We start from the raw sequence: 10,947 nt of genomic DNA on the forward strand, positions 1-10,947 counted from the left end.
ATTAAAGGTAGTGTGTATTTCTGATGTCATGGAAAGTATACATGATCACTGTGGTGGAGAGGATGCCAGCATCCCTGATAACAAAAGCTTGCTGAGGACAACTATAGAAGGATAACTATAAGCATATGGAAAACTATATTTGTGTAACACCACTGAACTATAACAATGTGCTTATTCTAAGCCCATGCACTGCAGTTTCAAAGTGATGAAAATGGATGTATATGATCTGCCACTGCTTTGTTTTACTAAGACACCAATGGAAAAAAAAACTGTGCTTTTGAGAAGATATGATCCTTCAAAGATGAGAGGATTTGGGAGAATTTGTCACTCAGCTGTCAGAGTTCAGTTTTTGCTGTTGCATTTACATTGTGTTTGTAAACATGGAGGGATATATGTGGTCAGTATTTTTGTTGATGGTTCCATTTTTGTGTCAAATTCACATTCATGCAGTGCTTTTGGCCGAGAGACATCATAATAGACAGCTTCCAACTGAATTACACAGCACAGAGTAAACGCATCTGTGTCAGAATGCTATCATTGGCCCAGAGTGGACCTCTTTTGTCAGCGCATTCTGAACTTGTTCATGTTCATGCTGTTAATCTGGTTCTGCTTTCACAGAGAACATTACTGGTGATTTACTGGTAATGTTAAATTTTTTCATACTGGTAAATTGCCAGAAAGAACTTACCAGTATTTTGAAAAGGTCCTGTTCACACATGATCTATTAACAGTAATTAACTGGTAATTTACCAGTAAAGACCATATGTGTGTGGCTAATTAGCTAAAGAGGCTAATAATAACAAAATATTAAAAACTGTAAAGATTTTTTTTGTTCACACTTAATCTTTTTTAAGACAATGAAAAGGAGGGAACCACCTTTAACAAGCTCTGGAGTCAGATGGAGGGCTTGTGTTTCAAAGCCTGAACACAAAAAAGCCTGGGTTGCAGGTTCAATATCCAAGACTGTTTCAACTAAATCCGGTGCACGATTAAAGTCAGCTGCTCTCAAATGGTCCTGTGCTTGTGTTCACGCTCTTTCTGAAGACTGTTAAAGGCTTCCATTTACAGTGTGATTTGTGTGTATTTTTGACAGTCATAGTTTCTTGCACGTGAGTTTGTAGAAGTGAAGTTATTATTTATTTATTTGTTTTATTTTTTTTTTGAGAATTCTGATCAGGTAGCTTAAAGCAAGAGAGAAACTGAGGGCCTCTGACTTGTAATACCTCTGAATTACAAACAGATGACGAGGAAGAAGTGATTAGGAAGAGAAAAAGTAAGCCAAGGTTTCATATTCTGAGACTATTACACCACTATGACTATGTACCATTTAAAATACATTTAGAAATATGTAACTATAGAGCTGACAGATAGAGTAAACTTCTCTTTTTTCCTATGAAGTATAATTGCCAAAGTAAACAATAGACTCTTTGGATATTTTGTCTTGCAGTACTACAAAGGGTCAATTGATACAATTCCTACTACAGATTCCATAGTGTAGGTTAATTGAATATTTTGTGTGTCTGAGTATTTTGAGTGTTTTTAGCTCTTAATCTTAAAGCAATATGTTAAAGTTTTTAACCCTGCCAAAAAACATTATGGTTAGTTGGTGTTTGATTTGTTTGTTAGGTAAATCTTTGGTGATACAGTCTCTGACAGTGAGCCAGAGGGGGGTATAAAGAGGAGATACCACAATCTCTTCCCTTGTCCAGTGCCACCTATTCCTCCACCTACTCCTGACGTTTCATCTAATGAAGCTTGCCAGACTACTGCTAGACCTCTGCTAGACCCGAGGCAGACTGAATTGTTTCCCTGGTATATTCTTGTATTTCTGTTGAATTGTTTTGTAAGCTTTAATTTTTTAATACTGTTATATTAATGTTACAACTAAACAGATACTGTATACATTAATTCAAATTACTCGTATGGATCTGATGCAGTTAATGTAACTTTTTATGTACTCAGTGAATCTGACAGATCTTAGCTGAACATTGTTCATTATAAGCTTACATTTACATTTGGTCATTTAGCAGACACTTTTATCCAAAGCGACTTATAAATAAGGACAAGAGAAACTTAAAGGATTTATTAGAATAATAAATTTACTATTATAAATTGTTGATATTCACTTAAAAAATGTTATCATCACTGTCATACCCATGTATCACAGCAGCACCACCTGTCCCCTTAAGTACATCTTAGATGCCTTCCAGTCCTCTGCGCCACTACTAAAAAGCAATTACTCTCCCCAGCCTCAGTGCCTCAAGTTGCAACACACATCTCTCATACACCATCAAGCTCTATGGGCCAGATCTCTGCCATGCCTCTGTCAGACGAGCATTTCTTTAGGCCCACATTTAGACTGGGGAAGACATGCACTGGACCGATTCCATGCTCTGGTAAAATATTTTTTAAATTTAAAACATCCAGTTTTTAAAATGATATATATTTAAAAAAAACTTGCATTTTTGGTCTTTAAATCTTTCCTTTTTTTGTAGCTGCTCAACTGCACATCCTAACATTGTTGGAACATGTGAAGGAACAGCAAATGCAGGCTGCTGCTGCTGTGAACAATCTTGCTGCAAGACTGGGGACAGAAGCTCCTATGGCTGAAATGCCTAACAACATCAGTATCCCACTGACCACAACGCCTGAAGTTGAGGAGTTGGAGGAATGGCTTAAAGACTCAAGAAATGCACGTTTTATTTTGTTTTCCCCCATTATCTAAAGCTATTATATGATTGTTGTACCCAAGTGATCCCAAGTGGCTCTGTGCCTGTTGTAGTGATTCTGGGCTCAAATATTAATAATAATACTGTGATGGCACCGCGCCCGCACACAGAAAAGAGCCGCTCCTCGCCTCCCTCCTTTCCCAGAAAAACATGTACATCGGTGCTTCAGCACACTGGGCAGTAGGGGAGCCCCCTACTAGACTAACAGGTACCCTGTGTTTTGTTTCCAGGCAGTTCAGACTGAGAGAAGCCCCATGTGGAATTCCTGATGCCCAGCCCCCCTCCCGGATCTGCACCAGCTGCCTCCTGATGCCCAAGGCCTGGCCAGGACCCCGCTGCTGCCCACTGCCTCTTCAACTCTGTTTCAGGAAAGGAAATGCCTTAACTGACTCTCCTCTTTTGTGCCTTTTTTTTCTTCTCTCCAATCCCAGCGTTCCTAAGTTCCTTCCCTGCCTTCCTTCTTTGTTGGTGATTAAAAGCTGGTATTGGTGTGCTACCCGAACAGGCCTCAGGGTTCAGCCTGGAGCATATCCTGAAGCACCTGTTGGAGACAAGCATCCACCAGCAGGAGGCCACGAGTGAGCTGACCTGGGGCCTGGCGGTCGCCACCGAAGAGCTAAGGGAGCTCCAGAGAGGGCCCCAAGTGGCGGCAGTCCCGCTCCCCAACCCAGGTCTCGCAGCCCGGCGCCTTCTCACAAAGATGATGGTGGAGGATGACGTGGAAGCCTTCCTCGAGACCATTGAGCGCACCGCCGAAAGGAAAGGCTGGCTGCGACGGGACTGGGCTGACGTGCTAGCCCCTCTCCTCACAGGAGCCACCCAACTGGCTCACCACACCCTCGAGCTGGATGAAGCACATGACTACGAGCTGGTGAAGGCAGAAATCCTTGCACCCAATGCGGCCAGTCACCAGTCAACACGGAAGAGGATTTCCATAGGTGGTGGTACGACCCCAGCGCCAACCCACGGGCCCAGATGGATGACGACCTCCGCTGGCACCAGTGGCTCCAACCTGACCAGCTGTCAGCCAAGGAAGTCACCGAGCGGGTGACCATGGATCGGTTCCTGTGGGCCCTCCCTCCCGAAGAGAGCTCCTTGAGGGGCTGGAGTGCACTGGCGACCCTGGAGATCAGCCGGGACCCGCAGAAGGCGGACTTCCGACCCCCTCCACGCTGGCCCCAGGCCACCCGACTGCCGGAAACGGGGGCCCACGGGGAAAGAAGGAGGCCGGACAAGTACCCCCCTCGTGGCTCTGTCAACGAACCCATGCCCAAAGAGCCCGAGACCGCAAAGCCAGCAGGGACTATATCCGTCTCCTGCATTCACGGGGATGTCCGGTCCATCCTGGCTGCCCAGGTCCTCATCCGGCGCCCAGCCGGCGAGTGGCCTGTCGTCATGGGAGTTGCTCAGAATCTCCCCGTTTCCACACTGCTCGGTTGTGACTGGCCAGGGTTCAACGCCACCATGAAGGCCCCCGCCCAGACGAGACGATCCTGGAAGCCCAGAGCCCGGGCAAAGCCAGCGTGCCTGGCCTGTGGGGACCCAGATCTGGAGCATTCCTCCCCAGGTGACTCTGAGAAAGAAGCTAATCCCCTGTCTTCCCTATCTCAGCAGGTCACAAAGGAAGGGAGCTTCGGACAGGAGCAGAAGGAGGACAACAGGCTGAAGCACTGCTGGGGCCAAGTTCTGCAAGTGGAGGGAGTAAATACCCACCCTGAGGACCAGCTGCCCGTGGCATTCTTCCTCGCCAAGGGGGGGGGTTGCTATACTACTGCTCGGAGTGGTTCCTCACTCCCGCACTGCCCTCCTCCTACACCTGGCACACACGCACCACCTGGGCCCACAGAACACTCTAGAGAAGCTGAAGGACTGCTTCACGTGGCCCGGGATGGCATAGGCCCTCTAAGCCCTCTGCTGGGCCTGCCCCAGGTGCCAACAGACGGCCCCCCAGAAGCCAGCGCCGGCTCCCCTCATACCGCTCCCCATCATTGGCATCCCCTTTGAGCGTGTCGGCATGGACCTTGTCGGGCTACTACCGAAGTCAGCCCGGGGGCATGAGTATATTCTTGTGATGATGGACTACGCCACCAGATACCCCGAGGCAGTCCCGCTCTGAAAGGCCACCTCCCGCAACATCGCCCGCGAGCTCCTCGCACTCTTTAGTCGTGTGGGAATCCCGAAGGACATTCTCACGGACCAAGGTATGCCCTTCACCTCACGGCTAATGGCATATCTGTGTTGGCTCTTGCAGGTCAAGCACCTGAGGACATCTGCCTATCACCCGCAGATGGATGGGCTGGTGCAGCCGTTTAACTCTCTGGGGTTGACGGCATCGTCGACAATGCCAATCACCTTTTTTCTCTTTGAAAGTGTTTTTGTAAATTAAATTATATTGTAGCAACATAGAAAAAAATATGTACACAAATGGTAGACGGTTGTCTTTCCAAAAAGTTTATTGCCAAATAAATGTTTGTTATTAAATTAATGTTAAAAATAAAAAACAAAAGGTATGTCAAATTCTCATCTCCACACTTGCCGGAGACCCGCCCCCGCACTTAGTGCTCCATTCACATGCAAGATTTATGTAAACGACTCCATTCAGATGTAAGTAAATGCTAATTGCTGTGTTGTATGGGGGAGTGACGTGTTGATGCATGCCCATGTCCAACAGAAAAAAAAGGGCTTGAATGAAGAAACAAACAAAAAAACTTCCATATCATTGTGTCCAGCATCAAATAATTATTTGACCGTGAATGTCTGGAATGTGGTTTTGTGAATTTATGACTGAAATAAACCTGCTCACATCAGTGTGTGCTTTCACTTTGCAAAAGGCAGCATTTATTTCTTGAGTATATATTTGTGCTATGTTGTTTTTCTAGAGTACCATGATTTTATGATGTTACATTTTCTCTGCTTTGCAAAAGTTGCCATTCTTTGTGATCTTAGCAAAGGTTGCCACTGTTTATGACTGAAATAAAGCTGTTCACATCCGTGCGCGCTTTCATCTGACTTTTGATCAAAACGCAAAAGTCGAATGTATATAATGACTGAAATAAAGCTGCTCACATTGGCGCACACTTTCACGTTGCAAACCGCAGCGTTTTGATCAAAAGTCAGATGAAAGCGCGCACGGATGTGAACAGCTTTATTTCAGTCATAAACAGTGGCAACCTTTGCTAAGCAGATGAAATGTAAAATCAATAATAGTACCACAGAAAGATAACATAGCACAAATATATACTCGCTAAATAAACGCTAAATAAAAGTGTAAGCACACGCCGATGTGAGCAGCTGTATTCCAGTCATCATATACTCAGATCACCAAAAAAAAATAGCACGATATGAAAAGCTTTATTTCAGTCAAACAGTGGCAGGTTTTGCTAAACAGACAAAATGTAAAACAAATAATATAATAGTATCCCAGAAAAACAACATAGTTGTCTGTGAATGGTTGGAATGTGGTTGTGAATATGCCTTTTAGCAAATGTTCCAGAAGAATTGCATTTCAATGAAAATTTCATAAACCATGCTTTATTTTTTGTTTCTCTCAACAAAACCTGGCCTCAGTGTACCCTGTTTTTGTATGAGAAATCTGAATGTATAGGTGCGAACAGCTGAGACAGCAACAGGAGTCCAGGGGAAACCTGGTGTCACCTGAGCCAGGTGTCAATAGGGCTTACATATTCATGAATAGTCATTGATTATTCAGTGAAACAGAGGCTCTGCTGAAAAAAGTTAGGCACATCAGTCACTTTACCCCAAATAAAAGGTATTTCTGAGTGTTATAATTTAGCTCTTTTTCTATGGGCCCACACCCAAGACTCTCATGAACTCAGTCCTGTGTTCAAAACAATCTGCCAGGTTTTTTTATTCTCCATTTTCACTGTTTTTCTGCTAGAGTTCAAAATTCTATTTTCATATACGTGTACTTTGACATAAGCTTAAAAGTCACACATGAATCTAACATATTTACATCAGCCATACTATGAAAGCCCAGTTTGTGCTCTATGTAAATAAGTTGAAATGTGTTAGCTACTACATTGGTAAAGATTTGAAATTTACACAAATTTAAGAAAAGCCCCGATTCAAAAAGGCCTCAGACCCCAGAGTGTTAACCAGACCCTTAAAAGGAGGCTGCGCCGGGTGGTGGACAAGGAAGGGAGGAACTCCTCCTCCCCTACATCCTCTTTGCCGTCTGCAAGACGCCCCAGGCCTCGACAGGGTTCACACCGTTTGAACTCCTGTTCAGGCGACAATGGCCCGGGTGGACGACCTCGTGGAGAGACTGGGAAAAGCCCAGTTTGTATCCACCCTGGATCTCACCAAAGGCTACTGGCAGGTAGCCCTGGCCCCAGACGCTCGGCCCAAGACTGCCTTCACCACCTCCAGCGGCCACTGGCAGTATCATGTCCTTCCCTTCGGTCTTCACAGGGCCCCGGCAATGTTCCAGCACCTTATGGACATCATCCTGTGGCCCTACAAAGCCTTCGCTGCTGCCTACCTGGATGACGTCCTCATCCACTCCTCCACTTGGTCAGACAACCTCTTCCAGCTGAGGGAGGTATTGGGCAGCCTCCAGAAGGCAGTGCTAACAGCCAACCCCCATAAGTGCCACCTGGGGCTGACCAAGGCACAGTACTTGGGCTACTTCATCGGGCGGGGGTTGCTACGAACCCAGGAAAAGAAGGTCGAGGCCATCAGGGAGTATCCCCGAACCACCACCAAGAAACAGGTACAAGCATTCTTGGGGCTGGCAGGGTACTATCAGCGGTTCGTCCCTAACTTCTCTGTAGCTTACAGATCTCACAAAGGGCCAACCGGACCGGGTGCTCTGGACGAAAGACACTGAGCGGGCCTTCCAGCAGCTGAAAGCGGCGCTCACCAGCCGCATGGTGCTCCAAAGCCCTGATTTTCGGCTCCCCTTCACCCTCCACACCGACACCTCTGAGACAGGGCTCAGGGCGGTTCTGTCCCAGGTATTTGACGGGGAAGATCACCCAGTCCTCTACACCTCAAGAAAGCTGACCCCGGCTGAGAGAAACTATGCGGCAGTCGAACGAGAAGCCCTGGCAATCAAATGGGCTATCAAGGAACTGTGCAGGAACCTGGCAGGGCACCACTTCACCCTGGTCACCAACCATGCGCCCCTGCAGTGGATGGCCAAAGCCCTCCACTCAGTGCACTCCGCATGCTACAATACTTAGTTTTGGTTACATGTCACTTAAGGTGAGAGTATTAGATCATTCCTGCCCACTCAGGGCACCAATTAATATAAGGATTGGTATTGGTAAGTATTGGCATCGTTCCACTGATGCCAATGTGATTTTTGGATCACACATCACTTAAGATGAAGTTGTGAGTACATGAGGCGACCACTCCCACACCCCCTTGAGGGCACTTTATGCAGGACAATTGTTGAAAGAATAAATTATTGGAGGTAATTTGTCATCTGACCAACCTAAATGATGGTGGGATACCTGTAACTTCAAGATTCAAGAAGCTTTTATTGTCATTTCAACCACATATAGCTGGCGCAGTACATAGTGAAATGAAACAACGTTTCTCCAGGACCTGGTGCTACATAAACATACAACAACAAGTTCAATACAAAACAACAAACAACACCACAGAGCTAGGACAGAAGTTTGTCTTAGCCACGTAAAGTACACAGTGTGCAGCTAGGTGCAAACAGAGCATAGACAAGACAGTGCAAAAAAGACAATAAATACAATAAAGACAACACAAAAGAACACAGGACACTTAGCGCTGAAAAAGAAATAAAAGAACGTGTACTGGAATGTAAGTGAAATAAAATAGATAAAGTGAAATGATGTAAAAAAAAGTATTGTGCAAAAATATTGTGCAAAAACACACAGCAGCGGTTGAGGTAGTGCAAATAGAATAAACATAAATATAACTATAGCAGCGGATGACAGGTAGAGGTAGTGCAGTAAGTAATGAACAGTATAAATTGTGTGTGTGTGTGTGCGTCCACACAGTCAAGAGAGAGTGTGTGTATCGGTGTGTGAGAGAGACAGAGTGTTAATATACAGTTCAGTCCTGAGCGAGAGTGTGTGTGAGAGTGTAGAACAGTTCAGTCCCGGGTGTTGAGGAGCCTAATGGCTTGAGGAAAGAAACTGTTACACAGTCTGGTTGTGAGGGCCCGAATGCTCCGGTACCTCTTTCCAGATGGCAGGAGGGTGAAGAGTGTGTGTGAGGGGTGTGTGGGGTCAGCCACAATGCTGTTGGCTTTGCGGATGCAGCGTGCGGTGTAAATGTCTGTGATAGAGGGGAGAGAGACTCCGATGATCTTCTCAGCTGTCCTCACTATCCGCTGAAGGGTCTTGCGATCTGAGACGGTGCAGTTCCCAAACCAGGCAGTGATGCAGCTGCTCAGGACGCTCTCGATGGTCCCTCTGTAGAACACAGTCAGGATGGGGGAAGGGAGATGGGCTTTACTCAGGTTTTCCTGAGTTCCTTTTTTACTCAGGGCTTTTCTTGGTGATGGAGCTGGTGTTGAGTGACCAGGTGAAGTTCTCCGCCAGATGGACACCAAGGAATTTGATGCTCTTGACGATCTCCACAGAGGAGCCATCGATGGACAGCGGAGAATGGTCACACTGTGCTCTCCTGAAGTCAATAACCATCTCTTTGGTCTTGTCGACGTTCAGGGAGAGGTTGTTGGCTCTGCACCAGGCTGTTAGATGTTGCGCCTCCTCTCTGTATGCTGACTCATCATTCTTGCTGATGAGACCCACCACAGTCGTGTCATTAGCAAACTTGACGATGTGGTTGGAGCTGTGCATTGCTGCACAGTCGTGAGTCAGCAGAGTGAACAGCAATGGACTGAGCACACAGCCCTGAGGTGCTCCAGTGCTCAGTGTGGTGGTGCTGGAGATACTGCTCCCGATCCAGACTGACTGAGGTCTCCCAGTCAGGAAATCCAGGATCCAGTTGCAGAGAGAGGTGTTCAGGCCTAGGAGACTCAGCTTCTTAATCAGCTGCTGAGGGATGATTGTGTTGAATGCTGAACTGAAATCTATGAACAGCATTCGAACGTAGGAGTCTTTGCAGTCCAGGTGTGTGAGGGCCAGATGCAGGGTTGTGGTGATGGCGTCTTCCGTGGAACGGTTAGGATGATACGCAAACTGCAAGGGGTCCAGCAAGGGTGGTAGCTGTGACTTGATGTGCCTCATGACGAGCCTCTCGAAGCATTTCATCACGATTGGTGTGAGTGCAACGGGACGGTAGTCATTGAGGCAGGAAACCGTGGACTTCTTTGGCACAGGGACGATGGTCGTTGTCTTGAGGCACGTAGGGATGATGGAGCTGCTCAGCGAGATGTTGAAGATGTCAGTGAAGACATCTGCTAGCTGCTCTGCACACTCCCTGAGAACTCTGCCAGGAATGTTGTCTGGTCCAGCGGACTTCCGTGGGTTAACTCTGCATAGAGTTCTCTTCACGTCAGCCGTGGTGAGACAGAGCACTGGGTCATTAGGAGGAGGGATGGCTTCCTCGCTGTTGTGTTGTTCTGTGCCTCAAACCGAGCGTAGAAGTCGTTCAGCGCATCTGGAAGGGAGGCATCACTGTCACAGGAAGGTGAAGTTGTCCTGTAGTTGGTGATCGCCTGAATGCCCTGCCACATGCGCCGGGAGTCTCTGCTGTTCTGGAAGTGGCCGTGGATTCTCTGGGCATGTGCACACTTCGCCTCACTGATGGCTCGGGACAGTTTGGCCCTTGCTGTTTTTAAGGCCGCCCTGTCCCCTGATCTGAAGGCAGAGTCTCTCGATTTCAGGAGAGCACGCACTTTCGCAGTCATCCACGGCTTCTGGTTGGAGCGTGTTGTGATGGCCTTGGAGACAGTCACGTCATCGATGCATTTCCCGATGTAGCTGGTCACTGATGCCGTGTATTCCTCCAAGTCAATAGACTCGCCGTTGGTTGCAGCCTCCCTAAACATATCCCAGTCAGTGCATTCAAAACAGTCCTGAAGAGCAGAGATGGCTCCTGCTGGCCAGGTTTTAACCTGTTTCAGAACCGGTTTAGAGCGTCTGATGAGTGGTCTGTATGCTGGAATCAACATAACAGAGATGTGGTCTGAGTAGCCGAGGTGGGGGCGGGGCTCCGCACGATACGCGCCGGGAATGTTTGAATAAACAACATCCAGCGTGTTCGCCCCTCTCGTAGCAAAGTCCACATACTGATGGAATTTAGGGAG

This window comes from Hemibagrus wyckioides, linkage group LG13 (genome assembly GCF_019097595.1).
Source record: "Hemibagrus wyckioides isolate EC202008001 linkage group LG13, SWU_Hwy_1.0, whole genome shotgun sequence".
NCBI lineage: Eukaryota > Metazoa > Chordata > Actinopteri > Siluriformes > Bagridae > Hemibagrus > Hemibagrus wyckioides.